Source organism: Calypte anna, chromosome 13, assembly GCF_003957555.1.
Source record: "Calypte anna isolate BGI_N300 chromosome 13, bCalAnn1_v1.p, whole genome shotgun sequence".
NCBI lineage: Eukaryota > Metazoa > Chordata > Aves > Apodiformes > Trochilidae > Calypte > Calypte anna.
In genome coordinates, this window is record NC_044259.1 from 13,083,676 (window position 1) to 13,111,176 (window position 27,501).

The 27,501-nt window shown below is 41.1% G+C and overlaps 1 protein-coding gene across 7 annotated transcripts in view; it reads left to right on the plus strand.

Annotated features, from left to right (window-relative positions):
- Window positions 1-27,501, plus strand: part of SGCD (sarcoglycan delta) — a 309,746-nt gene that overhangs the window by 64,125 nt on the left and 218,120 nt on the right. Inside the window, exon 2 of one of the 7 annotated variants that reach the window (XM_030458784.1) lies at window positions 11,695-11,749. The exons of the other annotated variants lie outside the window; for them this stretch is intronic. The gene's annotated coding sequence lies outside the window, so the exon portion shown is untranslated. The remainder of the gene's footprint in view (window positions 1-11,694; window positions 11,750-27,501) is intronic. 7 annotated transcript variants of the gene reach the window in all.

Below are 27,501 nucleotides of genomic sequence, written 5' to 3' on the forward strand. Positions count from 1 at the left end.
AATATGCTGTGAATGGGCTCATTAAGGGGTTCCATAAGCAAATTTGCTTTCCTTTGGTCTTTTCCAATGTGAGAGAGAAATGGAAACTCTGGGGATACTGAGAGCTTATCTTTGAGTCCTAGCTAAGGTTCTGATGCTCCTGCACCCCTTGAAAGTCTCCATGTATGAGAGGGCTATAGCATAGGAGTGAACCAGTATTTTTCAAACCTGTAGGCACAGACACTTTTGCATCCTTTAATCCTGAGGTGTCCAAAGCCTCAGAGCTTGTCAAGCTGAGGACATTGCAGGTACAAGATATGGACAGCAGGGTGAAGGTATGGGCTGCCAGGCTTTTACAGTGGAAACCTGTGTTTTAAGGCAAAAAAAGTTGCTTCTGCTGCTGTAGCCCGCAGACTGGTGTGCATTAGGTGATATAAGCTGTTCACAAAGGGAGTTCACTGCTGTTCTGGGTCACAGTGGTTCTGACTGCAGCAGATTGCCTTGAGTGTCTATGTAAAGTTTTTCTCTTCTATTATCATCACTAGATCCTTGTCATCACTTGATGCTCTTTAGGCTGCTCATTCTTATTCTCTAGCATGTAGGAGTTATCTATTATTTGCTTGCTGAATGCAACCGTTTGCAATTTTCCAGGTTGAAAAAAATGATGCTCTTTTGAAAAAAAAAATGTAATGGAACATCCCTAGGTTGAAACAGGCCCTGAGCACAGCTGATGGCATGGGGCCTCTAATTTACTAAACGTCAGTGATTTGATGGCAATTCAACATGACTGGTGATTGCCTGCCTCCTGTTACTGCTGTGGCTGAAAAGGCTGTTTGCTTTTGGAAGACAAACCTCAGCTGAGCAACAAGCAGAGAAATCTCTTGTGACCTGTTAATTTTTTTCTTTTTTTCCAAAAGACTCCCAAGTTCCCAGAGCATAAACCCCTGGGAAAAAACAAAACAACCCCCCTCCCCCAACTATTTGTGCATATGCTTTCTTCTATATCTGTTATAAATAAATCAAACCAGAAGAATGATGTTTGGACCTAACTTTGCAAAAGAACACTTCATATCAGGAGTTTTCTTTGTTGTGATTTTTAATTTGACCAGTTGTAGATTATTTTTTTCAAGATATTTCTCTAACATTTATTGTTCCAGCTTGACCCAGCACTGAAATTTTCCTCAGCATTTCTGATGTTTGTTTTGGGACTACTTAGAAGTGTGACGTGCCCTGTGCATGCGAGTTAGAGAGCAATGGTTCAAAAAGATTAAAAAAGCCATTTAGTTCTCATTAATTTGCTGAAAAGATAAGAACATTTTCTAAGAAAAACTATGCTGCATGTAGGAAAAGTAGAGGCAAGGGCTCTTCCATTTATACTAACAACGCAGTGCAAGTGGATGTAAATTCACCTGCCAAAGAACAATCCCAGTTTGGGATCCAAGGTCTTTAGGTAACACAAGACCTGACGGTCTTTTATCCAGAGGCTGCACTGTGGGCACTGGTGGTGGTGGCTTCCTCCTGCTCCTAGGTCAGTAATTAAGAAGTAATTAAGTAATTAAGTTGTTTGCTTTTGTTTTTTTTTTTTGTTTGTTTTTTTTTTTTTTTTTGTGTGTGTGTGTGTATAAAAGACAGCTAGGGTCTTGCACAGGCTTTGAAGAAAGAAGTTAGTATTGTTTATTTTTTTTTTAAATCCCATTTTTAGAGGTTCACATCTACAAGCAGTATGACCTAAACTGAGTCATGCACACAGTAAGTTTTGTTTGCTACTGTAGCAGCAACCCCTAAATCATAGAATCATAGAATTGGCTGGGTTGGAAGGGACCTCAGAGATCATCGAGTCCAACCCTTGAACCACCATTGCGATTGCTAGACCATGGCACTGAGTGCCACATCCAGTCTCTTTTTAAATATCTCCAGACACGGAGAATCCACTACTTCCCTGGGCAGCCCATTCCAATGCTTGATCACTCTCTCCGTAAAGAAATTCTTTCTAATATCCAACCTAAACTTCCCCTGGCACAACTTGAGACCGTGACCTCTTGTCTTGCTGAGAGTTGCCTGGGAAAAGAGCCCAACCCCCCCCTGGCTACCCCCTCCTTTCAGGTAGTTGTAGAGAGTGAAGAGGTCTCCCCTGAGCCTCCTCTTCTTCAGGCTGAACACCCCCAGCTCCCTCAGCCTCTCCTCAAAATGGCAAGCTTTGTAGCTTAGCAGGAATGAGTGTGTTTCTCACGTGTTGCCTTTCCTTTAACATTTGGCTTTTAGGCCTTCTGGTTTTGTGGGTACAGAGCAAAATTTGCTGAAACACTCATTTGTGTACTCTTGTTCACAGCCTGAGTAGATTCCATGGTTCTGCAGTCCTTCTGCCCATCTCTTGTCAGTGCAAGCATTAATCATAGAATCTTAGGTTGGAAGGGACCTCAAGGATGATCTGATCCAACCCCTCTAATATTATTGTTTCTATGCTATGTATCAGCACCCCATCGAGCTAATACTTCAATGCAAGTCATGTGCATTAATTTCACTCGCTGCCTGCTGGTGCTGAATCTATCAAAGATATTACTAGCTTGCTAAAGATGATTTTATAGACTCTGCAGATGGTTTGTTTAGATTATTGTCACATTTAGAAACATTTAGCACCACTGGACCCAATAAGAAATAATATTCTAAAGACACTGACTAGATTTAATCAGTTTTTAGGAGGTGAGACTTAATTAAACATAAGAGTTTGAAAAGGCTGATAGAGCTAATGAATTTGAATATATACTACAGGGCTTGTCTGAACTGTAGCATATTTTCTCTGGCCATAGTTGGTTTATAACAATAACATCTTTGCAGAAGTTGTCAAGACAATAGGTATAAAATTCTTTGTGCAAGGAGCTGCAGTAGTGGGGGTAAGAAATTACCTGCACTAAAAATCAAAGTAGACAATGCATGAGATTTCTTTCAAGATAAGAATTCAAAGAGTTACCTTTCAAAACATTTCTTTGAAATATGTAAGAGAAGAGAATTGGGAAGTTACCTTGAAGAAAAAAAAAATAGCCTTGAGAGCTGGACGCTGGAGCAGGTCTCTGGATGGCTGCTCTCAGTGTAGTCCTCCAGCATGCACTTACCAGATAGCCCTGGGCAGATGTTTTAACTTCTCTGGCCCTCAGTTTCCCAACTGTAAAATGGCTGTGTTAAACCTTTCCTAATCTTTTTTGTCTATTTAGTGTCTTCTTGTTATAGCTAGAGAAGTGTTGATTATAAAGAAAGGGCAGCTAAGGTAAATGCTGTACAAATTCATGCTATGACAATCTCTGCCTTGATATTACCAAGCCAAATAAACTGCATTAAATTCCTTACACCTTTAACCCCTCTGAGCCCAAAAAACCATACACAAACCTGACACCCCATTTTTAATCTTAGTCAAGGATGGGGATAAAATGAGATCAGAGTTTGCATGATGAGTAATCTCTTTTGTAATTTATAATTTGTGATGCATTAAGTAAACCAAAAAGTAACTATATAAGCTTATATTTTGAAATCCATGCTTGTGTAGTAGGAGCCTCACCCATCACTTAATGTTTTCAGTTGGAGAAGTCTGTGTTTTCTTTAGCTAAGACAGGCAGTTGTAAATTGGGAGATAATTATATCTCCCAATAATTGGGAGCTGATGCTCTTTGCCCACCTTCTGGCAATGATGGCAGAACTCTGCAGGGCTTTGGAGGGAGTTCTGTCTCACACCTCTGTTTAAAGAGAAACTGATGTGACAAAATGATGACCAAACCCTGAGAAATCCTTTTAAAAAACTCAAAACTTAGAGTGCCTGAGGTGTTTTAGCCCCTGAAATCAAAGCAGCTGGTGTGGAAATAAAAGCTAACTCCATTCTCCTGCCTTATTCAGGTCAGATCCTTCACTCTGCTAGAAGAAAGTATTAACTCCATTAACTCCTGACATCAGTGTCTGCTATAAAAGAAAAATATGCCATAGGAGTGTAATGAGGGGAACTGCTTTGGGATGGGGATGTTTTTAATCAGCATTAGCTGACAGTGTGAGTGACAGTGGAGTAACAATGCAACTAGATCAGTGGTTAAGTGTCCTGAAAAGGTGAAATATTCAGTAAATGTCATTTTTTGTAATACTGAATCAGTTGCTGAACCTGTGGCTTCATTCATTTTTCTCAATGAAGATCAGAAATGCCTTGTTCTAGTCTGGCTTTTAGTTATGCTTTTGCCATAGTGTTTAGCAGTGATGGCACTGCTGGGTGACTTCCTTTAAATCATTTCTTTAAATCATTGTGTTTACACTGACAGACTTGGTTACCCAAACCAACATCAGGCGTTCTAGAGCATTGTTTTTGTTATAGTTTGAATATTATGAAACTGTAATTGAAATGAAATCTTTATTATGCCACTCACTGTTGAAGACTGTCCTTTCTGCATGTTTCAGTCCCAGTTGACCATGGTCATTGTGAATCATGAAGGGAGATGTGGCATCCCTGCTTCTACCTGCAGATTTGAGGTGCAGTGAAATCTACAGCCAGCTTATGTTCATTGAGGCATTTGTATTAAAGCAAAATTTAGCTTAGCTTTAATCAACAAAAGCTTCCTACTTATTAGTTTTTGTTCTGTTCTGTGTTCTGTTCTAGTTTCTGTCCTGTTTGAATTTTTCTTCTCTAGAAGTTGAAAATAGGCATCCACAGTCGTTTTCATGTTACACTTTTGTCTTAGGAAACAAAGAAATGCACACATGGTGGTTTTTCTCCACTGACACCAGAAGGAGCCTTTGGATAGATGGGTGAGGGTGAGTGTGGTGAGCCCCATCTTAGGCAGAAAGGTACAACCTCAGTTTTCTTCAGTGAGGGAGACTTACCAATGAACATTACACTTTTTCTTCCTGTGGTCTGACAATGTAACCAAAATTGTTTAAACACCAGGGGTACTGGAACTTGCAAAGCCTTACCACTCTGAAGTCATATTTTGCTCCCCAAAACACAGTTTTTTAGTATTTTGCATCTACACTGTAGGAAGGTACCAGTTCTATCAGTCTCATTTTCCTAGAAGCAGTGCACACTCCTTTTCATTTGTAGTTTTCTTCATGTTGCTAATAGTGGGTAACATGCTGAGCTAATTAATGAGCTATGGAAAGAAGTTACTGATGAATACAGACTGAATATCTTCAGATGAAAGCACTACACGTTTCCTGTTCAAGTTTAAAGAACATCTCGACTGCAGATGTGCTTGATGTCGACTGCTTGATCTCTTGATGTGCTACCAGATGCAGCATATACAAGCACCCAAATCAAAGGTTAGAGGGGAAATTAGTTCATTTGACTCTTGTTTTCTATGTATGCATTTCTAAAAATTATTGCTAACTTGTAGTTAGCTAATCTAAATATCTTTGCTCACTAATTATATGGATTGGTTCAAATTTCATTAGCTCATTCAAGGTTTTCGTCAAGAGATTGGTATCTTCTTGTGTTTTCAGCATATGAGTTTGTTGTGATGCCTGGGAACGTAGAAATTAAGCAGGTAGAACTGAAGAGCCATTCTCAATAATAGACTTCAGACATTTTCAGCTGTTTTCCTTTCATGTGGGGAATATCAGTGTAGGTGGAATGATTGTTGATGAAGAATCTCTGAATTGGAATGACACAAAATATAAGACACATAAAATACTGAACAATTTCTGGTGTGATTTCTGCGTTGGATAGAGTGAGTTGCACAGAATGGGGGACTCAAGGTCACTTGCTTGTGCTGCTGATTTGGGGTTCAAGCAGAGCTGGTTGAACAGGACTGGTTTATGACCAGGTATACATTTCATCAGTAGGAATATTCCTTCTTATCCTGACTATAGAGGTATTCCTTCAGCCTACAGTTATTGAAATAGAGCATGTTTCTGTTGCACATCCATTTTATCTGAGTGCTTTTGTTCTGCTCCACCAGATCTTGCATGTGACCAGTGTCTGCCTTGTCTTCACAGGGAGTCTCAGGCTGTTCTGTGTTGATGACTTTAATTGTGCAAGCATTTCAGCCTGGCAAAGTTCCTAATCCCAGATCTCTGGCCAAATTCTTTTCCTGGTGTGGGAGATGTACAAGGAACAGAAAGCCAGGGAAAAGAGATGGAAAATTTTTCAACACTGGAGCTAGTATATATAAAGTTGCAAAGATTTACCAAAATGACCCGCTTTGGTGTTTATACCAGTTATCAAATCTGGAAGCCAATTCCTAGTTGGGTGTCCTGTTTCTTCCAAATACACAAAGTGGACATGGTAGCATGGTTCAGTACTCCTTGAAGGAGAGCATCAGTATGACTCTTCACAAACCTCAATTTCAGTATCCACATGAATTTGTACTCTAAAGAACTTTCCACCAAAGTAGCCAAGTGGCCTCATCATTTGCTATGTAGGATGAGAAAAATCCACTGTTTGTTGTAGTTCAACTGCAGGGTTTTGAGCTAATGTACTTTCTGCATTGACAAGTAGTTATTAATATCTCCATCTTACCCCCTGCTCCCTCCTTGACTTTCCTGGGAGGGTCATTTGCCTGGGATTTACAGCTTTCTTTGTATGTGGTGAATGGTGTACCTAAGATGAATGGGAAAGGAAACTCTTGTATTCCTCTGCCTGGAAACTAACTCAAGTTTAGAGATTTCAGGTGACTTTTATTGTTACCTATTCTGACAACACCCTCTCAATATGATTTATAAACTAAGAAGAGTGGCAACTGACTGGAGATAGAAGTGAAAGGACTGGCATGGAGATAAAAATTGCTTATTGTTTATAGTATTTGTCTACTTAAAGCCCACTTCTCTTGAGAGCCTGGCTTACTTAAAGAATTGCTACACTCTCCCAGAAGTTTCCTGTATCATAACAGTGTTACAGAAACATGTTGTGAAACCAGCTGCCATGAAATTGAATTACAGGTGTTGTATTCTTCACTGTTTAAATTGCTCTATTATATCACAGGCCTCATCGTTTTGTTTTGAACAAATAACTGCAATTTAGTAGGAGCCTAAGAGATGATGCTATAAGCAGTCAGGGATTGTTTAAGGCTTCCCTGATGATGGAAAATTGTTTTTATCCATCTAGAGTGTATTGCTTTTGTTAAAATGCATGTGCAGTGAATGGGAAAGGAAAAATGTTTCCTCAAACATCTTTTTTCCTAGGTTGGGTTTTTTTTTTTCATATTTTTGAATGTGTGAAAAAATCCCATGTAGGTTTCTAGCCTAGTCAAAACAATATGGTAATTCATGTTTAACTTTGACACAGCTCTGATACATCAAATTATGGCACTTTTTGTACTCAAATATTTCATTTCCTTTGCCTTCAATTTTCTGGAATTAAATAGAGATTGTTCAACTTAAAGCTTCCCAGGTTTTCATGGAATAAGGTTTGTAAAGACCTTCAGAAAGTATCTTATAACAACACTCAATGCAGAAAACAATTGTTTTGCACCAGAGTTCAAAGATATTTTGTCTAGATTTATAGGTTTATATTCCTAGGTGCTGCTCTGTGTGTCACCACCCCATGCTCTGTTCTTCCCATCCCACTCCTGCCCATCTCATGGAATGCTCTTTTGTCTAAGGGACTTCTGTTTTCCCTGGAGCTTAATGTACACAAATTGCTGCAGTTTGCTTTGAAGCAACATCTTTCTCACAGAAAAAAGGGATGTTTGTAAGAAACTTGGTCTTGGAAATTAGCCTAGCTTCTCCTGATACCTAGTTCAGGTTTTTTGTATGCAGACTTTTTGCCTGTAACTTTTTGGATTGGTAATAGTTGCTTGACCTTTTATTTCTTTTTTTCTTTTTTCTTTTTTTTTCCCTCTCTTGCCCCTGTCCTGGTTTGAAATGTGATTTTTCAATGCCTGAATGACTGCTTTTAGCCACTTTGTGCCAGGCCTCTGATGCTCTCTCTGCTTAATTGGAGGTACTAAGCAAGTTCATATTTCAGAAATTTCAATTTCATGGTAATCTTTAAAACTGAAAAAAATAAAGAGGGGGCAAATTTTGGGAGTGCATTCTTATAAACAAATTTTTTCTGATAAACCTTACATAGATACTTTTACTAAATCCTTTCCTCTTGTCACTTGAAGTGAGATGTGAGAAGATAAAACTGCTTCACAAAATTCTATGAAATATTAATGTATACTGTAATTTAGAAGATGTATGGCTGAAGGGCACTTGAATGTTATGTTTTTGTTTTCTGCAAATTCTATTTTAAGGGAAAACAAATACCTACTAAGGACTATTTTAGAAATTCAATGAAGTATTGCTGATACTAAAAGAGGGAAGAGAAACAAGCAGCATAGACTGCAGAGCCTAATGAGGGTATGTAGAGAGACAAGATAAACCAGGTGCCTTGAATTGCCAGTGAGTGGGTGTGAGTCCACCTGTGCCTGATTAGGACAGGCCCCTATTGGGCATGAGCAAGGCCAGGGGGCCAATAAAGGTGGGACACACACCCACAGAGGGAGAACCTGAGCTCACTCTGGTGCGAGGCATGGAGAGGCCAGCAGCTCGTCGAGCCTCTGGAACAAGAAAGGCTCTTCCCGCTACACTTCTACCCTGGAAGCGCTGTGTGGTGGCTGGAGTCCCGGAAGAGACCAGCAGCTTGTCGAGCTTCAGGAGCAAGAATGGCTCCTCCCGCTACAAGGGTACATAAACCTAATAGTGCAAAATTCTAGATTGCACAAAATACAAAGCATTGTCCTATCCAACCAGAGCTGCTTTTGGCACTCTCAGGGCAGCTCCAGAACTGCATTCTCAGATGAGGATTCAAATGTGCTGCCAGTGTCTTGTGGCTCTTGCCCATCAGAGCATCTGCAAAACTTCTGCTACTGCTGGCACAGGATTTTTTATCACATTCTGATACAAAAAACTTTTCAGACCCTGAACTGTGCTGCTGGATTAAGATGCTGCTGTGTGACAAGCTAGGGAACAAACTTCTGTGATATTGGGGAAAAAACTGATGTTGCAGAGTTATGCCACAGGTTCAGGTTCCCTTGCCTGGTGTACCCTGGGTTATTTTCTGTCAGAGGTAAACTGATGCATAAGTGATGAAACAGTTTCAGCTTCCCTGGTACAACAGGGAGATGCTGTCTGGACTCCTCTTTGCAGCCAGGGTAAGAATGCTAACCCGGGTGAAGTGGTGTTTGGTGGGGTATAAAAATCAGAGCCTAGGGTTGGAATTAATAGAAAGTTAAAAAGACAATTTTACAAAGGAGTGGTCACAAATATATGTTCTTCTTTACTTTCTTGCTGTGTGCTCTCCCTCAGCCTTAGGAGCTTGCACTTGTAGTGTTAAGTCTAGCCAGAGCAATGAGCTACAGCCAAAAATTTTGTGGAATGTTTGTCTTTTTTCCTGGTTTTTGCCAAGAGTTCAAGCAAAAATGTAAAAATATTATTTTTTCTTCCACTGGTCTCAGTTCCTGCTCCTAAAATTAATCCGTATGAACATGTCTGTCTTACCTTTGGTAAGTTAGTTGTTCCTCTTCCTTTAGCTTGTGCAGGTTAAGGATGAAATTAGCAGTCTTAGCTTTGGCTCTGTCTGTTCTGATGATAGTGAGATACCTGATAGTCTGGCGCAGCTTGTGTATCTTGGAGATATGGTAACCAGATACTTCTTCCCTTGATAGCTGGCTATTTGTCTTAGTAAAATGGGATAATTCAGGGGAAGTGTTAGGTTTCTTTTTCCTTTGGAAGAGAACAAACCATTTTGCAGAGAATGCAAAATCATTTGCAATAAGTGATGAGATTTACTCAGTTAAAGCAAAATAAAAACTGTGGGGGATGTAATTGTTTTATTTTTTTTCAAGCTGCTGACATGATGTGAGAGTTGATAAAGCAGTAAAAATACAAATTACCTGGAAGTTTCCCTGATAACTACCTGGGAATCCTCATTCCATCAGCAACTTTTGTGTTATAAATGAGACAGCTTGAAAGGCACATGTTGCATTTTGTATTGCATGCATAAGTTCATTCAAATGAACTGGCCTAGTTTATTTTTGATGGTTTTTTTTTCCTGTATGGCTTTCATAAGCAATAGAACAATGCTGAATTATTACTCTCTTTCATGTTTAACAATTCAAGAATCAGAGGCTAAGATGTATGACAAATGAGCATGTTGGTGTCAGCTGCCTAGAAATTGGGATCGTAAAATCTAGGTTTCAGAGTCAGATTAGGATATCAGATAATTTTTAAAAATTATTGAATGTGTAGATTTTATTTTTACTGTGTTTTTATTTTCAGGTTACAGCTGGCTCTTAAGAGCTCAGAGTGTCACTGTCTGCAAAATGTGTTTCAGTGTCTGTCAGGAGCCCCAGACTCAACCTCTGTGCCCAGCTCCTGTATGTGGTGTTTGAGGAAAGACCAGGAGAGGCAGGAGGAGAGCATGGGCTCCAGAGAGCATTGTAGTCTTCAGTATGCACAGGGGATACACGTGCAATCATAGTGTGAATTATGGTAGGATCTCTGCTGTCTGCTCTCTGGCCCTGCTGTTCTCTGCAGGGAGAGTGACCCTGCCTGTTCCCTGGCAGCTGGCAGAGATTCTGGAGATTGCACTGGGTAGGAGTCTGGCCATGCTGGTGTTGTCTGCTACAGATTGCACAAACCTTATCTCCTCAGTCACTGCATACATCCTGGCTTTCATCAGGATTTCTTGATTTTAACACTGCCTCTAGTAGCTTGGGCACATTCATTCTGACCTTCACACAGGTCAACTTTGGACCCAATATAGTGGTCCTGAGATTATATTGGGTAATATTTTCAGGTTAGACTTCCTGAAGCAATGAGGGAGCTGTGTTGCAGTCTGTCATGGTTGTAACTTCTGTACCAGGAGCTGAAGGGTAAGTGTTGGATAGCATAAGGTGTGCAGGCCCTCCCCAGATAGCAGTGGTCTTTATCACAGTATTCCCCTACAGTCTGCTGCAGGGTCTGTTCCAGATAAGCTCTATCACAGCAACATCCAGCCAGACTTTTCTTGAAATAGGTTTTGCCCCCCAGAACATGCTGGGAGAAGCTCTTGTGGATCTGGTGTAAGAGGTTGGAGGTCATGAGCTCAGGAGTAAAGCAGAGTATGAATCCCACTGAGGGCAGAGTTTGGTCTCTATTCAAGATGTGAAATAAAGGTAATGGAGTCTCTCCAAAGCTTAAGGGCTTAATTCTCAGATGTTAATAATCAGCAGAGTTCAGTATAACTAAAGTTGAGGATCTCATCACATGTTTTAATCTTTGCAGTGTCCAACAGCTGATTAAGTACAAATGATGTTGAGGTAATGTGGGCAGTTATAAGTATGAAGCAAGATTGTGCCTGCAAGCCTCCTAATCTAGTTTGTTCAATCCATGCTATTTATCTCTCCACTGCCAGTCCAGTTTCTCTGTAATAATCTGGAAGACTCTCCTTGTTTAATATAATGAATGAATAGAAGTCCAGAAAGGCTGGGAATGCTCACAGTTGCTATGTTAAAAATAATTATTTGGTGTTTCTAGCCCAGATACAGTCTTAAAACATGAAAACAGCCTGGGATGTATGCTCATGCTGCTAAGAGAGGTCAGTGGGAGGTAGATGCTCACAGACTAATTGGACTTCTGGGATTCTGTTTTAGGGATTGCCCTCATACAAAGCAATGGATATACCTAGGACATAGTTGCTGCTCAGTTGTTTCCTTAAACTGACAGTTGTCTTAAGGTAACAGATGTTTTTATTTCACCAAATCTTATTTTCTCCACGTCCAACAGAGCCTGAAAAATATTATCTCATGGAGAAATACCTTTGGGTATGTGTGTGAAAAAGGTGAGTGCATTCTGCAGTGCCAGCAGGGTCACTCTGCATGGCTCGGTCTCCTTTCTGAATTCTGTGTACGAAGGAGAAAAACTGGCTTGAAATGCAGAGGATGCAGGCAGCTGTGGGTTTTATCTAACATAATACAAAGTGATCCATCCTGAATTGAGTGAGGTGTTGCTACCTGAGGGGAGGCACTTCATCCTCCCTGTGGGATGATATAAATGTTATGTGTTGACTTCTAATGAATATTCATCAGTTGTCTGTATGTGGAGGGCTTTATTAGCTGTCATTTCAGCCTTATCTTATGCATTAGGGAGAGAAGGCAGCTCTTGCATTTGGTGTCTGATGTTAGGCAGGGCAAAATACCTTCACCTGCATGCTGGAAGGGCTCAGACTTGCTGGGTATTGAAAGAGAGCTCTGCACTGCACAGAGAATACCAAAAAAGGGGAGTGCCCAAGGTCAAGCAAACATAGGAAAATAAAAAAGAATACTGAGTAGGCAGTAAATATTGCATGTAGGAGGCTTCTTTTCTCATCCTATAAATTTATGGCTGTGATGCCTGCACTTCTTGTCGCACACCACTGTTTTCTTGGACCTGACCAGGTGACTGTGTGCTGGCTTTTTTTTTGTTGCTTGTAATACTTGCATGCCAGCATGCAACACATAGTAAAAGTCACATAGTATAAATACTGTGTAGCAACTTTTAAAGCCCCCTAGAGTTGCTTCTTTTTCCCCTCTGGTAGTGTTACACATCCCTGGTATCCTGATGGTCTCTACTTGACTCTAAAAAGGCCCTTCCTTCTCCCTAGTGCCCTTGTATAAACACATAGAGCTGCTATATTAGGCAATACATATAGAATCATAGAATCGGCTGGGTTGGAAGGGACCTCAGAGATCATCAAGTCCAACCCTTGCTCCACTACTGCCGTGGTTCCCAGCCCATGGCACTGAGTGCCACATCCAGTCTCTTTTTAAATATCTCCAGGGATGGAGAATCCACTACTTCCCTGGGCAGCCCATTCCAATGTCTGATCACCCTCTCCGTAAAGAAATTCTTTCTAATATCCAACCTAAACCTCCCCTGGCACAACTTAAGACCGTGCCCTCTTGTCTTGTTGAAAGTAGTTTGGCAAAAGAGCCCAACCCCCCCCTGGCTCCAACCTCCTTTCAGGGAGTTGTAGAGAGTGATGAGGTCTCCCCTGAGCCTCCTCTTCTCCAGGCTGAACACCCCCAGCTCCCTCAGCCTCATCTCATAGAACTTGTGCTGGATCCCTTCACCAGCCTAGCTGCCCTCCAGGACCTCAATCTCCTTCCTAAACTGAGGGTCCCAGAACTGGACACAGGACTCGAGGTACAGGGGCAGAATCACTTCCTTGGACCTGCTGGCGACGCTGTTCCTGATCCAGGCCAGGATGCCATTGGCCTTCTTGGCCACCTGGGCACACTCCTGGCTCATGTTCAGCTTCCTATCAATCCAGACTCCCAGGTCCCTCTCTGTCTGACTGCTCTCCAACCACTCTGTCCCCAGCCTGGAGCTCCCCATGGGGTTGTTGTGGCCAAAGTGCAGGACCCGGCACTTGGCCTTGTTGAACCTCATCCTGTTGGAATCATCCCAACTCTCCAGTCTGTCCAGGTCCCTCTGCAGAGCCCTCCTGCCTTTCAGCTGATCCACACTCCCCCTTAGCTTGGTGTCATCTGCAAATTTGCTGATGATGGACTCAATCCCCTCATCTAAATCATCTATAAAGATATTAAACAGAACTGGGCCCAACACTGATCCCTGGGGGACACCACTAGTGACTGGCTGCCAACTGGATGCAGCCCCGTTCAGCACCACTCTCTGGGCCTTTCCCTCCAGCCAGTTCCTAACCCAGCACAGGGTGCTCCTGTCCAAGCTGTGGGCTGACAGCTTTTTCAGGAGAATGCTGTGGGAGATGGTGTCAAAGGCCTTGCTGAAGTCCAGGTAGACCACATCCACCGCCTTCCCCTCATCTACCAGGTGGGTCACCTGATATGGCTGCTGCCGTGTTAGGCAATGCTCTCCTTTTTGGAAGACCAGTGGTGAGTGAGAAACCATGAATCCTTCTACTGGTTTTAACTGGGATTAATCTTCTCTAGACTCAGTTACGTACAACTTAGGGCCCATCCCAAATTACTTGTTTAGCTGTCTGTACATTTAGTGGCTTGAAGTGGTTATCAATGCTGCATATGTTGAACACTGTCTCCCTCCTCACTTTTAATTTTGGTAGGATGAATCTTCTGGTTGTGGTACAGCTTTTGTTTAAGGTCTGTGAAGAGTTGAAGCCATTTTACATACCTGACTTGAATGGAAATAAGCTGTTATACTGCGTTAGAAATCTGAATTTGCCTCAGAGCTATGGATAACGAAGACCCTTTGACTGTGGTAAATGTAAGGAGTAGAGCACTTGTGAAAATGAAATACTACCCTTTTCTGTGTATTGGGCTTAACTTCAGAGTTATATCATATGCAAGGAAGAATGAGGTACCTCAGGGCTGCAGGGCTTCTGAAGTGGTGACTTGAGACCAATGCCCTGGTGTCAGAAGGGTCCTGTGAGCTCTGGGTTTTAGGAACGAATCCTGGCTTCACGGTGGCTGGGCTGAGGACATCAGGGCAAAAACTCCAGCACCAAGGGGTTCCTACCCTTCAATTCTGTGTGATGGAGCATTTAATAGGCTTCACTTTCTCAAGCACAAAATACAGATCAAAATAAAGATTAAATTTTAAATAAAAAATATGATCTTGAAACAAAATGACTCCACCGAATATTCTCATAGTGTTGCTTAATGCAGTGTTTCAGTATATTTATTATGGTGGGGGGAGGTGCTGGGGTGAGGAATGAAAGTATAAAAAGCCATTTGCCTCCATAAAGCAGTTACTGAGGTGGATGAGCCAGATTTGTCTTGTCATGCTTGGCCTGTTTATTGCAATAGGTTTTTCCTGTTTGCTGGGTGACTTCACATTCCAACTGGTTTCTCCCTTTCTTTTCCTAATACCTGGTGCTTGGATAAAAATGCTCTCTTTTATTCTTTGGATTAACAGCAAATTACTGTTTCTTTCTTGGGTGAAAGGAAAGTTCTAATTTTCCATGCTGAAAATCACCCAGCAGCTGTTTAAAAAAAAAGAAAAATCTGTTTTGTAAGAAAACCAGAACAAAACGAACTTTACAGGTAGCTAAAAACCACACACAGCATCTGTTGTTTAACTGTATCCATGTTGCAATTAACAAAAAAACATAGAAACATATCAATATTTAATTACATTAATCTTATTTCTTTATCCTAATCATATTACTTTATTATTCTTTCAAGTGGGTTTTTCAAAAGTATAGAATTACACTGATAATAATAATTAAAAAAATAGCCAACTATAGAAGCTTCTAACCCTCTCTGAAGTCTGAGTTGTGGAATTTTTCTTAAAGCAAACAAAGAAATTGATACAAAATTATATCCCTTCCAGGAAAAATGTATGAGCATTGATGAGACTCACCCCTGTTCAACCACATAAATCCATTTTGTATTCAACAGTGCTTCATATCTCCCTCCATTCATCCTGTTCAATTTCAGATCTGTGTATTGTTCTCATGTTTCTCTCTCACATGTTGCTAGGGAGATCCAGAGGTATTGAACAGTATGCACACTCTTTATTATGGTGCAATATTATATCAGCCCCTAATTTAGTTTTAAATATGTTTTGACTTAGTGTAAACTGGCCTGTGGTTGGCTTAAATGGATGGGTGAGGCAGTTCCTCATCCCTGCTATGTAGGGACATGGTTGCATGCACATGGGTCTGCCTAGTCTTTTAAGTGCCTACAAAGTGTGTTTGGCCAGAATTTAGCTAATTAGCTTCAATATAACACCTGGATTCAGAAGAAATCCTGAGTGCAGGTAAAGTCTGGAGCCCCTGGTTTGGTATTTCCTGTCCACATTGGTGCACAAGGTTTGACTAATAGTATTTTCTCTAATTTGTAAAGCAGAATTGGAGGAGACTTATTCAATATCTTGCAAATAGTTGATTGAAGTGTAAGATGCTATACATATATGCAGAAATATCCTCCCCACCTAGGTAATCTATAAAGTGGAGACACATAAACTGGTACTTCAGTTCATGCTGATCATTTGGTCCTGTCAGGGCATGTTTTAACTTCTTTGGTTTGCACTTCTTTCTTTTTTTTTTATATTTTTTGTTTTTTTTTTTCCAAAATGGAAAGATGACACAGAATGTATACATGTAAGGTCTGTTTATAAACACAGCTAATGATTTTTAAGACCATGTTGCCTCAAACCATTTAAAATAAAGGCATGGACAATTTCACTCCATTACATTTGAGTGGAAGCAGTTCATGGTAAAGTACTGGTTCCCTGAGGAGTTAAGGAGCCCTGACTGAGTCTCAGTAACAGAAGGGACAGTGAAAATAAGTTTGTTGCATGGCAGATGACAGGTCTGACTGAACAAATACCACAGTGCTCAAGCAGATGTTGCCTTAAGCCTGTAAATATATTTTCCTTTGTTTTCCTTTCTGTCTTGCAAGCTTTGCAGCAAAGTGCTTTGTGTTGTGCCCAGTATTTGCATTTTCCAAAGGCACTGAGTTGTAGCACCCATTTGTGGTGCCAGTAGCGTTGTGCTGGTCTGATCTGCTCTTTGGTGCAGTCTTTGGGATTTCATCTTTCCAGCTCCATGGTTCAGAGCAAATAGGAGGTTTTTCTCCAGTACTGAATGCTTTGTCTTGTCTTCTGGAATATTTTATCAGAATAGTAATTAAAATGTATGGGGATCTTCTTGACTACCTTGAAGCACCAAGAGGTCCTTCTACCAAGGGGATGGTCAGGCCCTGGCCTGGGTGCTGAGGGTGAGTTAACCACCTTTTAATCTTGTAATGCGTTTCAAAGTACAGAAGTTTTTTGGGAGACACTTGACAAATAAGTTTTGACACAAACTGATGAACTGATATGTTTTTTTGCTACAGTCTGTACATCTGGAGCAGTGCCCATCATTGGTAAGTGCATTATTTTCTCAAGGAAGGCAGCCCCTCATGACCACTTGGCAAAGCAATGCCACCACTGGTCAGTTACTATTAGGGTGAAAACCCTGAATATATGTGGTGCTCCTTCACTCAGTTCAAGATTAACTGCTGATTTAAAGCCTGCATTCCTTTTCTGCTAAAAAAAGAAATTGGGGATAATTTCTCCACTTTGGGAGAGTTGCTGTTCACCAGCCAGCAATGCACTACAGTTCTTATGGAGGGAAAAATAAAGCAGATCTCAACAAAGACTTGTAATATTTGAATATAAATACATCTGTGAAAATTGTTAACTTCATGCATATCAGGATAGCACAGTATTTGCAATCATAAACACTGACAAGAACAAGACTCACAATTAAGTAGGATGCTGGAGAAATCAGCTTGCAGGCTACCAGTCTGTATCGAGAAGAAACAGGACTTCTGCAAGACAAATAGCAGTTCCCAAATGCTTATCTAGCAAAAGACACATTGAGCAAACTAAACTTGACTCTTTCCAGTGAATGTTTCATGCTGATGAGAAAATTCAGTGACATCTTCAGTGATGGAATATAACAGGAGAGAGAAATTTGGGAGGGAGAGAGGAGCAAAGTTGCTGATTCAAATCTGGAAGAGTTACAAAGCACTGTGTGGCAGTAAGACTGCAGCTTCACTGTGAATCCCTTTGCCTCTCTTCCATCCCTGTGCTGACTTGGGACTGTGGGATATGTAGGAATATTCACTGGAATAAAGGGGCAAGTTGAGTCCTGCTGGATCTGTGTCCTCCTGGACACAATGTGTCACCTTGCTCTTTCTCCTGATTGTTGCTAACTTTGGATTTTCTGCAGAGACTCAGGGAAAAGCAGGCTCAGGCTTCGGAGAGGATGTGGCTGCTATTGAACATAGTCTCCAGAAAATACCCTGTTCTCTTTAGAATCATAGAATCATAGAATCATAGAATTAGCCGGATTGGAAGGGACCTCAGAGATCATCTAGTCCAACCCTTGACCCACCGGAGCAGTTGCTAGACCATGGCACTGAGTGCCACATCCAGTCTCTTTTTAAATGTCTCCAGGGATGGAGAATCCACTACTTCCCTGGGCAGCCCATTCCATAGCCTAATCACCCTCTCCATAAAGAAATTCTTTCTAATATCTAACCTAAACCTCCCCTGGCACAACTTAAGACTGTGTCCTCTTGTCTTGTTGATGGTCGTCTGTGAAAAGAGTCCAGTTCCCACCTCGCTACAGCCTCCTTTCAGGTAGTTGTAGAGAGCAATGAGGTCTCCCCTGAGCCTCCTCTTCTTCAGGCTGAACAGCCCCAGCTCTCTCAGCCTCTCTTCATAGGGCCTGTGCTCGAGTCCCTTCACCAGCCTGGTTGCCCTCCTTTGGACCTGTTCCAGGACCTCTACATCCTTCTTAAACTGAGGGGCCCAGAACTGGACACAGTACTCGAGGTGTGGCCTAACCAGCGCTGAGTACAGGGGAAGAATCACCTCCCTGGACCTGCTGGTGACGCTGTTTCTGATACAGGCCAGGATGCCATTGGCCTTCTTGGCCACCTGGGCACACTGCTGGCTCATGTTCAGAGTGCCTTTTATGTGCAGCTTTTCCTGGCCTTCCCGTGGCTTTACAGGCGTGTGATAATTTTACCAAAAAGAAATACTGCAAATCCAAGGAGTTTGGGTTCAAGCTTAAGTACAACATAAACATCAAGGAGAAAGTTATTTTGCTGTATGGTTGTAAATTACTGGGGACCTAATTTATCAAAAGTTAAAGGGGAGGTAGGTTCTTATTTTTCCCATATGGCTTAGAAATGCATGGCTGAGCTTTTAATATGACTATGAAAATACTTCTGAATTTCCTGGAATTAGAGCATGATGGGATTTTTTGGAATGCTGAAGGCCTCCCCCTTCTGTTTATTTTATTGGAAGTACCATGTGAACAGTCACCCACAAACTTGAGTTGCAGAGCCTCCTGTTTCATTGCCAAGCTTGAAGTTTTCAACCCTAGGACTCAGTTTGCAAGTTTGGAGAGGGAGAAAGAAGACTTGGAAAAACTTTGACATTAAGAATATAGGTGATGTGGTTTATAGGTTCAGTTAGCTGGGATCAAAACAAAAAACAAAAAAACCTTAGATAAAGTGTTATGTCTCTCTGCATGGACACTTAATTTGTCATGTCATTTCAAAGATGTGTTGTTCCAGTGCATAATTACAACTTACCTCATGCTTTTATAATCAGCTTGGGTAAAATGCAGCTAAATCCAGCAAAGTACAATATTTGTCCTAGCATTAGGCAGTTGGTTCATTTAATCACAGCTGCAACAAACAGCTCATTTCTCAGTTTATTTCCAGTTTAGTTTCTTCTGCCTTTGAAGATGTGATGGCTGCTGGCTTGGGGGGTCACTTAGTATTCCCATCTTGTGAGAGGCATGGTGAAATACTGGGTAGTATAAAGACTCTTGAAGCTGTGATTCACCCTCTCAGATCATACTAGGATTTGGATTTCGGTTGCATTAAAGACAAGAATTATGTGCTAAGTACATCTCTGATCTGTTTGTAAGTTTGGTGTGGCTTGGATCTGAGCTTTTGGTTCACAGCTGCTAGAACTGTAAACTAGTAACTTTAAAAGTAACAGAAATATAATCCAGTATTCATATAAGCTGCTACTATGTTTGAACATTTGTAATACTTAGCACACCATGACACTGAATACACTTTTGACATTGTTAATACTGAAAAATTACTATGTCTGTGTTTGAGGGCAATTCCTCTTGGCTTGGCAGGTAATCTTGATTTTTTTTCTTTTTCTTATCTTTATTAAAAAAGGCAAACCTTCCTAAACAACCTCATGAGTTTGAATATTAAGCCTAGGTCAGATCCTAAAGCTTTCACCTTTGTATTTGCATCTTGGGATTTTGCTTTGACTTGATGGCATGAACCTGTAGCAGTTTTCTGGTTTAGTCTCCATCTTTTGGGTGGACTTCCCTTTCATACTCTCTCTTTTGTTTTGTGCTTTTCTTCTGTTTTCCTCCTCTTTCACACTGCTTAGTTTTTATCTTCCCTCTATCCTTCCATGGCAAGTGTCTACTTTATTTTAATCTTCTTGACAGGACCCTCTTATCTGTTTTTAGCAAGCTCCATTTAACTTGGTATGCCTTGAGCAGGTTTGTATTTCTTGCCTTCTGAATTCTCCTCAGGGCATGCTGTGAGCTGGCCCCTTGCCCATTGAAATGTAGTATTTTAATAATTTTAGACTCTTGCATTTAGGGTTTCTGTTCTTGAAATAGAAAATCTGGACCATGAAATAGAAAATCTAGACCAACCATGGATGGGAAGCTCTGTCATCTCTCCAGTCCTCCACTTTTCCTCCAAATCCTGTTCCTCCAGGCTTGACTTCCACAAGTCTTTGACCTCCTCCTTTGCCTTTATTCTTTAGTTTGTGTATTTCTACACAAGTCAGAGGCACTGGAAGAGGAACTGAATGACATGTAGTAGAAAGCTTCCAGGTAAGAAATTTCCCCAGGTAACAGAGCATCTTCCCCAGAAGAATCCTCTGTGGGATTGCACTCCTTGCTATATACAGCAGAGAACAAGATACATCCTGCTGTGTGTGGGTTTAGTCTTACAGAGATTATGATGCACATGAAGGGTGGGTGACAGGAGGTGGTTTCTGCAGGAGAAGGCATTTTCCAGCATACCAGGGAGGTGTTGCAAGCAACCTGGGAACCCAGGGCAGCAGCCCCTGGTGCTGCTCAGACTCACCTGCAAATTCTCTCATAAGTTTTGTTTTTAAAATCACTGTAAGACTGAAATATTTCCATAACCCACTTCAGGCATTGTCTTTTCAAAAGCCACTTTAGTCAAAGCATGACTTGGCTCTTACATTGAGAGAGAGAGACTTGAGAGAGACTTCTTTTTTTTTTTATTTTTTTTATTTTATAGACTCCTACCTTTGTTGGGCAGAGTTTGTGGAGGGCTTTGGGCTCAGGGCTGGCTGCAGCCTTGTGTCTCCCACTGGATTTTCTCGTCTCATTTCAAAGCCCAGGCTGGTGACTAGCTCCCCATGAGTGGTAGAAAATTGTTTTATAGAAGTGAATTATTGCAGGGTTCATGTCCAGTAGCCTCTGTCTGAGGCCTCTCTCTTGGAGCATGTGAAGATTTATGGATAGATTTAGCAAGTGCTGAAACACGCAGTGTAGAGTGGCAGTGCAGCTGACTTCAGTGCATGTGTCTGAGTTTAAGATCTGTTTTAGCAACTGAAATGTACTCCTGAGGAAGCTTGAAGGCATAAAAAATGTTGGGTTTTTTTTTCTTACTAAAATTCCTGAAGTCTCACATATTGAAAAGTGTATCTGAAACTAGAGCATTCACATTTGCTTTCTGTAATGATGTTTTCAACTGTTAAGTTTCGTTTTCTCCCATGTGATTGAATCCTTCACAGCAAAGAATTACACTTTGTTTTCTAATTCTCCCCGTTTGACATATACCTTTGAATGTTAATTTTCATCCTTTTCTGGTAAATACAGAATTCTGTTTTCAGAAAACTTTTCAATACTATTTTATAATAAAATTGAAATTTCATTTTTCTGCAGTTCAATTGTGTGAAGTCAAAAGGAAATCAGATAGGCATAATGGATCTGGCATATTATTCCCTCTTTTCTTTCTTTTAGGTATTTAAAAAACAAAATAAAACCCTGAACAAAATACCTCTGGAAAGGAAGCTGCAGTATCTGATGAAACCACTTTAATCTCTAATATAAATGAAGGAGACTTGTATTTTCCTCTATCAAAACAGAGGTCACTCTGAGACCCCAGCACTGGAATTGCTTCACATATAGATTTTGAAATTGCAGTCCCATTCCTCACTTTTTAATAAGCAGAAAATTTCATGAGAACTTTGTCAAATTAGCATTGCTATCCAGTGACCTAGCTAGGGGCAAAAGAGGAGGAAAAACCTGTGAGAGTGGTATGATTAATCAGATAAAATATTGTGAATAAAACAATGTGAAGTCCTGTTGAAAGTATGTCTCAACTGGTAGCTTCCCCACTTTTTTCTTACTGTGTTTAATAGTGCTGTAATCCATCAAAAGGTTCATAATATTGTGATCCTCAGTTCTAGGTGTAGCCTTTTATCTATTCTTTAACACAAACATTAGCTATGAGGAAACAAGTGTAGTTTAAATTTCTCTTCATTCCTGATAAAGTCTGTAATTAGCTCAAGTTTGTCCTTTCCTAAGGGAGGAATACTGCAGTTGGTCTTTTGTTTCCCTTTCTCATTACCTGGTGCACAGCCAGAACAGCCACTGCTGTGGCCCAACAGCAATGGGATGTTTTCAACGTGTGATATTCTGCATATTCAGAGTTGGCCTGAAACCAGGCCAAAGTTTTGCTTGAGTAGGACAAGAATGATAGGCAGGAGCACTGTATTAAAGCATTCTTAGTTAGATTAGGAATGTCAGGTTTACATTTCTCCACTATCTTGCTCCCAAAACATCCAAATGGGCCCCTCAGTTCAGGAAGGATATCGAGGTCCTGGAGCAGGTCCAAAGGAGGGCAACCAGGCTGGTAAAGGGACTTGAGCACAGACCCTATGAGGAGAGGCTGAGGGAGCTGGGGGTGTTCAGCCTAAAGAAGAGGAGGCTCAGGGGAGACCTCATCACTCTCTACAACTCCCTGAAAGGAGGTTGGAGCCAGGGGGGGGTTGGGCTCTTTTGCCAAACTACTTTCAACAAGACAAGAGGGCACGGTCTTAAGTTGTGCCAGGGGAAGTTAGATATTGGAAAGAATTTCTTTATGGAGAGGGTGATCAGACATTGGAATGGGCTGCCCAGGGAAGTGGTGGATTCTCCGTCTGGAGATATTTAAAAAGAGACTGGATGTGGCACTCAGTGCCATGGTCTAGCAAGCGCAACGGTGGTTCAAGGGTTGGACTCGATGATCTCTGAGGTCCCTTCCAACCCAGCCAATTCTATGATTCTGTGATTCTATGATTCAAATGAACCAACCAAAAAAAATCTTTGCTTTTTAAGCATACAAGCATCTTCCTTCCCATGCAGCACAGTGACTATCTGTCCTGACTTTGGGTGATTTTTAAAATACCTGCAATTTTTTGAGTTTCACTGCAACATCTTTTTCCTTTTTTTCTTACTTAGTCCTTTACTGGTTCTTCTAGCCTGAAAAAGGGAGATTATTAGAGTTTCAGCCCTTTGTTGTGTTTGCTTCTGTAAGGTGTAAACTGCATCAGGATTGTGCTCAGAATTAATATTACATCCTGTTAGGTATGTGATTTGAACATGTGTTATACATCTGAAAACATGCAAAAGACACCCTGACCTTATAGAAAAAATGAGCTTCTTATGTTTCAAATAGTAGTGGGAACTTACTGTTTCATAGCTCTTCCCAGTTTTCTTTGAAAAACTGTTTCTCATTGATGGTTTTTGTTTGGAGCTGTAATTTGCAGCATTTCCATTCAGAGCAAACTGCACAAAGATGTTTTGGATGTTTAGCTGTACTATTTCAAGGTAGCTTTGACAGCGAGTTGATTCCAGTATGCATTGAGATACTGGCAGGAGGCTGGTTAGGAACTTGGGACAGAAAGGGAGATAAGAGGGAGGGGTGGTTCCAAAGCATGCAGCTAGGTAGAGTACTTAGCAATCCATGCTTATTGTTCTGGGTGATATAAAGCTCTATGTGATGCTCTGCTACACTGAAAATATGCTACATTGTATAATATGAAGATTCATTTAAAGTGCTTTGACAAATTTGAAAATAGAAATTTAAACAGGCACAAATTTGGAAGAAAAAAAAGAAAGTGTTGCTTGTGTTTGGTTCCTCATCACCAGTGTGAAACAAAACAAGCAGTAGCACATCTCCAGTTCCATAGTAGTTATTTTCCAGTCCTTTTTAGGACCAAATCAGCTAAACACTCATTTGTTCTGCAGCTTTAGCCCAAGCTGGCTGTCCCTTACAGTAGACTCAAGAGAAAGTTAAACATATTCCTGGGCCTTCATTCAACAGTTTGTCCAATGTGTTTTTTCTTTTATTTTTTTAATTTCAGTTTTTCCCTGTTTGGTCCAGAGCTATTGGGCCTGTTTTTCCAGGCTGTTCTGATGTTCTCTATCAGTTTTCTGTCTGCTTTATGTCCTGCAGTGTGTAGTACTAGGGGAGTGCTGTATCCCAGGGGTATGTACATAAACTTTCCCAAATGCAGCAGTGCACAGCACTGGGAGAAACTGCACAGGCACTGAAGAAAACCACATACATCTACCCCTGTTCTCATCCTTCATGTAGACTTAGCTTTCTAACCAAAACATTTCTGTATGCAGTATTTCTGCCTGTCTTGACACTTACCAGCACAAAATCCTGAGAGTGTGTTGTCTTGTGATCCACCAGCCCCAAATTACTGTGGATTTCCTCCATCCCCTTTATTGCCTTATATTCATAGAATAGAATCATAGAATCGACTGGGTTGGAAGGGACCTCAGAGATCATCAAGTCCAACCCTTGCTCCGCTACCACCGTGGTTCCCAGCCCATGGCACTGAGTGCCACATCCAGTCTCTTTTTAAATATCTCCAGAGATGGAGAATCCACTACTTCCCTGGGCAGCCCATTCCAATGTCTCATCGCCCTCTCCGTAAAGAAATTCTTTCTAATATCTAACTTCCCCTGGCACAACTTAAGACCGTGCCCTCTTGTCTTGTTGAAAGTAGTTTGGCAAAAGAGCCCAACCCCCCCCTGGCTCCAACCTCCTTTCAGGGAGTTGTAGAGAGTGATGAGGTCTCCCCTGAGCCTCCTCTTCTTTAGGCTGAACACCCCCAGCTCCCTCAGCCTCTCCTCATAGGGTCTGTGCTCGAGTCCCTTCACCAGCCTGGTTGCCCTCCTTTGGACCTGCTCCAGGACCTCGATATCCTTCCTGAACTGAGGGTCCCAGACCTGGACACAGTACTCAAGGTGTGGCCTCACCAGCGCTGGGTACAGGGGCAGAATCACTTCCTGTATCAAATTATTCCTGTATCAAATAGCGTATTGTAATCCTTAAACAAAAATATTTAAGGATTAAATAAATTAGTATTAACCCATTTTCCTTCAGTGAGCATCCTGAGGTGCACGAGTGGACTCCGGGTGACACTGAGTAGAGCCATACATGTGTCAATCAAATACTTGGCTGTGTACTTTAAAACCATTATCTGATTCTGTAACACAGGACACTGAGATCTGGTGCTATAACTAAAAAGAACTAAAGCAAAGTGTAACTCCAGTTTCAACCAGAGGTGAGAGACATCTACTTCTGCAGCTTTATGCAGTTTGGAATGTGTCTTTATTTTTTTTAACTGAATTCAGCCCTAAGGGTGAATGAGTGGAAGCCAAATTAACAGAATAGTCTCTAAAGACTCTGAATGGATTCCAGATTCCTTTTTTTGAATGACCCTGTACAGTAGTATTTTTTGGAGCACAATAGCCGTGATAGTTTTGATAAGAAAGAGGAGGACGCTTTTCCAGTAGAAGAGTTTTTCAAGAGTATGTGTTCTGGTTTTAAATTACTGGGTGTAAATAGTATTTTCTAGAACAACAGTAGTCTCTTTGATTTGATAATTCTACTTAATATCTGACAAAACTTTATCCAATAAAATTGTAGCTCTTTTACTGAAGAAGTGGAGACTCTCAGAGCATCCTAACATGAGTCGAATGGGCATAGAAATAGAATTAAAGATCATGCTGTCCCTGTGCATCCATCCTGAGCAGGGCAGGGAGCAGAGGTGCTTCTTGGAAAGACTTGCTCTGGGCTTCTTTTTGACTGGCTGATGTGTGGCCTGATCAGCTGCTGTATAAGTGTTTAACCAGTGTTTATCAGTATAGGGCCAAGAGCAATCCTGACTTGAATCTGCAGAGCTAGGTTCTGGCTGTTCTCATCTGACATTTTCAGAAGTTCACTGCAATTAAACTGCAAAATGTTTAATGAGATGTGGATAAATAATATTGTCTGGTATTTTAGATAATAACCAAGATGCTGAAAAGCTGCAGGAATAATGAAGGGAAAGGGTGTGTTATTCTTGTGGAGGACAGAGTGGATGGGGGGAGGGCGTGGGTGGGGACCAATTCTTGTTTCTTCCCCTGGCTCTGCTCGGTGTTCATGTGTGATTTGGGGCAAATGCCTCAGATAATGTGGCACATGAAAACTATCTGCAATAATGACATAACTGTGTTTCTTTGCCTCCCAGGGATTTGTAAGAACAAATCTGTTAAGATTATAAGGTATTTAGGGATACTACAGTAATGGGGCCAAATAAGAGTCTTCAGATAGTGAGGTGGTAACGTTCCTGGGAGCAGGGGGTGGAAGGTGGCTTTTCTAAGTAGCTGAAATTTGCATGGAGGAAGTTGTACCCACACAGTGAGGTCAAAATAGCTGCCCATCTCCTCTGCCAAAATCGTTCCTGCATCAGGCAAGTGAAGCAGAAGAAAAATGCTTCTTCAGTTCTACCCTCTTTGTCTCAGGGTAAAATAAAGCCCTGAAGGATGCCGACTGCTCATTCCCCCATGAGCCATCTCCTCAGTGCAGAGCAGCCTGGCTTTCTCTGGGAGGAATCTGAGTGTTAATAATTGCTGGCAAGTGTTTTGCCATAGCAGACGATTTTGTAACACCAGCCAGGCGTGGTGAGGACTTACACTGGGCATTGCAAGGAAAACACTCCATTCATGTCTGAATTCATCTCCACGGCCTCCCAGGGCAGTGGGGTGACCTGGGACAGAGCCATTTCACGTGGCTGCTTTCCCCTGCAAATGCTTGCAGCAGTGGTCTGGTAGGTGACAGCTGCTGCTCATTCCTGTGAGATTACCCCCTGGACTGTGAATTTTTAAATTATTATTATTTTTTTTTTTTTTTCATCTTTTTAAAGTAAATGAAGGTGGTAAACATAACCAGTCTTAATTGTGCTTCACAATGGGGTATCTGGTCCCATACTGTCACTAGGTGGATGTATTCAACTGGGCGTTTTGAGCCTGTTTGTTTGCTTAATGTAAGCCTAGTAACTTATTTTTTATTAGTTATATTTGAAATGAAATTTTCCCCTCACCCTCAATATTTCTAGCCATCGTTTTTCTCTAATATTTTAAAGCTGTTTTGCAAATGGTTTTTAGAAATTGGGTTGACTGGAGAAAAAAGTGAGTTATGATAAAGGAAAAATGTTATTGTGTTTTCAGTACTTCTTTATTTAAAGTCATCGGAGAAAGGAAAAGCAAAGTAGGAGAAAAATTCCAGCATTTCCCTGTAATATTTTTCAGTATATATAAAAAAAAAAGTTTATTTTTTAACATGTGAAGTTACTGGTACTTGCCTGATCCACAGCCAGATTTCTCAACTCTGGTTGTATGTGCCACATTAGGATATTTCTTCCCTAGTGGATGGTGAGGTGTGTGAAAAATTAGTATCTATGCCATGAGAATATTGGGCTTGAATCTAGAAAGGCTTTTTCCTGTTCTTTAGGGATGAAATCTCTACCCTATTGATTCACCTCTTAAGGCTAAGCTGCTGTGGAGTAAGCATGTAAGTGTGGGGTCTGGGGTAGCAAGCTGCTGTATCCCAGTTAATCCACAATATCTTCCTGTGGGTAAATACAAGGTAATTCAAAGCTGATTAGGGTTATGAAAAATATGTGTGATCTTAAGTATATTTTGAATATAAATATAGTTTTTGTACACCAAGTAGCTCCAAAGGTTTAAGGAGCTGCTTTAGAGCTCTA